The sequence below is a fragment of the Mirounga leonina genome, unplaced genomic scaffold, assembly GCF_011800145.1.
Source record: "Mirounga leonina isolate KUSES-001 unplaced genomic scaffold, KU_Mleo_1.0 Mir_126, whole genome shotgun sequence".
NCBI classification, from domain to species: domain Eukaryota; kingdom Metazoa; phylum Chordata; class Mammalia; order Carnivora; family Phocidae; genus Mirounga; species Mirounga leonina.
In genome coordinates, this window is record NW_023270314.1 from 27,564,597 (window position 1) to 27,568,335 (window position 3,739).

Sequence of the window (3,739 nt, forward strand, 5' to 3'; positions counted from 1 at the left end):
TCCCAACTCCCTCGCTGCCCCCAGCTCTGGACAGATCCTGATCTCTCGTGGGTGTGGTGCTATACCCCATCAGTGAGCGCGAGTCCTGTCCTCAAGCAGGCTTCATCCCATCCTGGGGTCAGGGACAGAAATGGGGGCAGGGCTGGAAAGTAGAGAGCTCTTGAGGGTGCACAAAGTGGAGTGAGGCCCCAGAGCCTGAGTCTGAGCAGCCAGGACTGGAGGAGGAGGCAGTCCCTGAAGGAGGCAGCAGGTCACAGTCCTGAAGAGCACACTGGAACTCTCTCCCCAGCCTGGTGGGGGCTGCCTGGAGCTGCAGAGGGCAGTTAGCACAGTACTCCGGGGATTCACGTTCCATCAGCGCTTTCCCAACAGTCCCCGGCAGCAACGTGAGTCCTGAGCCCCTGAGGACTTGTCTAGCTGTGGACACAGAGTGGGGTTGGGGGTTGAGGTCACCCTGGGAAGGAGGCCCTCCTCAGGGGAGCAGGTCCCCACTCCACAACTCTGCAGTCAATTTTAGCGGCAGCTGGGCAACGCCCAGTCTCTTGGCTCATGAGAGCCGGAAGGAAAGCTGGTGATGGCCTGTCTCATCAGTGGTTCCTGCGTCCAGGGCTTCACGAAGGCTGGGGTGGGGGTTCTCAAGCTCTTCACTATAATTCATCAGGTGCACCAGGCTTTGAACATTTCCCTGACATGAAGCTGCCATCAAGTAACTCAGCCATAAAGAGCCTCTGCTTTTTCCTGGAATTCCTTCAAGCCAGGTTGGCACCGCTTTCTATCTGCTACAGATCTGAGTCTGCTCCATACATCTTCCATTAATGAAAAATGAGGGAACAAATTAATCATTACTTACATGTGGTCCGCTCGGTTGGTAACATTTTTCAAAGCATGATGTCCATGGCACTAGTAGGGGGTAGGAATAGATAACAGACGGTGTCTTTGATGGTGAAAAGGTAGGATATTATTATCCATGCCAACCCTACAGAGGATGCAGCTGAGGTCCAGAGAGGGAAAGAGATTTTCCAAGGTGGCACAGCTGATAAATATCAAATTTGAATCCAAGTTTCCAACTCCCAGACCAGAGCACTTTCCACCAGGCCACCTGCCCTCTCCCTCCTCCCAGGGAGAATAGAGACTACACCCCAATACACATGATCGGCTCCGTTTTACATTTGTGGGTCCCTATTCCTTATGAGAGTCAGTCTTTCAAACACCCTCTTTAGAATCCTTGACCAATCTATTTATTCAAGCATGGTGCCCCTAGTCAACTGTATTGTATTGTATTGTATATTTATTTTTTTTAAAGATTTATTTACTTACTTGAGAGAGAGAGTGCACAAGCAGGGAGAGGGCAGAGGGAGAGGGAGAAGCAGACTCCCAAGCACACTCCCTGCTGAGCAAGGAGCCCAAAGCAGATGCTGATGCCACGACCCTGAGATCATGACCCGAGCCGAGCCGAAACCAAGAGTCCACGCTTAACCCACTGAACCACCCAGGCACCCCTATTATATTGCATATTTAAATGTTGCTAAAATAGTAAGTCTTAAAAGTTCTCACCACAAGAAAAAAATTTGTGAGTCGGTATGGTGATGGATGGTAACTAGGCTTGATTGCAGTGATCATTTCACAGTGTATACAAATATCGAAGGGTCATGTTGTACACCTGAAGCTGCTGTAATTTTTTTTTTAAAGATTTTATTTATTTATTTGAGAGAGAGAGAATGAGAGAGAGCACATGAGAGGGAGGAGGGTCAGAGGGAGAAGCAGACTCCCTGCTGAGCGGGGGGGAGCCCGATGTGGGACTCGATCCCGGGACTCCAGGATCACGACTTGAGCCGAAGGCAGTCGCTTAACCAACTGACCCACCCAGGCGCCCCAACTGAAGCTGCTGTAATGTTATATGTAAACTAGACCTCAATAAAAGAAAAAGAGGGCGCCTGGGTGGCTCAGTTGGTTTAGTGACTGCCTTCGGCTCAGGTCGTGATCCTGGAGTCCCGGGATCGAGTCCCACATCGGGCTCCCCACTTAGTGGGGAGTCTGCTTCTCCCTCTGACCCTCTTCCCCTCTCCTGCTCTCTCTCACTCTCTCTCTCTCAAATAAATAAAATCTTTAAAAAAATAAAAATAAAAATAAAAGAAAAAGAGTAAGTGCCGAGAAAGTCAATACTATGGATGAACCTGGAGGATATTGTGCTCAGTAAAATAAGTCAGAGAAAGACAGATACCATATGATTTCACTTATATGTGGAATCTAAAAAACAAAATAAACAAATGAACAAAACAAAGCAAAACTCACAGATACAGAGAATGGATTGGTTGTTGCCAGGATGGGTTGGGGAGTCGGGTGAAATGGGTGAAGGGGGCCAAGCAGTACCAACTTTCAGTTATAAAATATATTAAGTCATGGGGTACAGCATGGTAACTATAGTCAATAATATTGTATGGTGTATTTGAAAGTTACTAAGAGAGTAAATCTTAAAAGTTCCCACTAGAAGATGAAAAAATTGTAAGTTGGCATGGTGACGGAGGGTAATTAGATTTGTGAGCATTTTGCAATGTATACATATATATCAAATCATTACATTGTTCACCTGGAACTAATAGAATGTTACAGGTCAATTACATCTCAATTGAAAAAAAAAGAGTAAGTGCCAAGAAAGTTCATACTGTATGATTCCATCTATATAAGGTACAAAATCAGACAAAATTGATCTATGCTGTCACAAGCCGGGACAGTGGTTATCCTTGGGGTAGGTGGTGCTGGGGAGGGAACGAGAGGAGTTTGGTGGTGCTGGTCACGTTCTGTGTCTTGATCCAGTTCTGGTTACACAGGTGTGTTCAGTCGGTGAAAATGCATCAGGCTTTTTACTAATGACATGTGCATCTTGATGTATGTTTGTAATATGCCAATTAAAAACTTTAAGAGGTATGTGATCAATAAATACTTGTCATTGATAGATGGAAGAAAGCACTTTGGGACTGTTTCTAACCGATGCTTTAAATATGGGACAAAGCTACAGCCCCCGCCCCCATCAGCGGTCCACAGTGCTATGGAGGCTCTCCCTGCCCCCACAGCTTGGCCGGTGAGCCAAAGGCCCCCCCAGGGACAGATGGAAAGTCTGCATCTTGCAACACCCAAGCTTCCTCAGGACCGGTAACCTCTGGCCCAGTTCCCACCGGGCTCCCGGGAGAGTGTCAAAGTGTGCAGTGAGTAAGGAGCCTGAGGCGAATGTCCAGCTGGTGACAGAGATACGTCGATGGCAAGGAAGGCAGGGGATGGCAGACATTGAAAGCCCTCTTGAGGAAAGGACCGCTGGAATCCAGAGCCTGGTGGGACTTTGAGCCGTGTGCTGACTCAGGTGGACATAATGACGTCTTTTAGACAGTTTCGGACTTGCCCGGTTCTTGGGAGAAGAACGCGTCTGAGCACCAGAGTGTGTAGGGGTTCCTGTGTGTGCTTGTGAACATGTCTTTGCTCTAGCCGTTCCATCTGCCGGGAACACCTTACCCACCTTGCCTGCAACCCTGCCGTCCTAGTCTCCACCTCACAGCCTCCTAGGCAGGCGTCCAGGATCAGTTCAAAGGCCTGATGTGGTCTGACACCTCCCTGCCTCGCAGCCAGAATGACTCCTGCCCTCCTGCTCTGGGCCCCTGTGTGAGCCAGGACGCGGCCCCCCGACTCCGAGGGGTGGCGTGTTTGCCAGCTCCACTCCTGGACTGTGTGCTCCCGAGGGCAGGGGTTC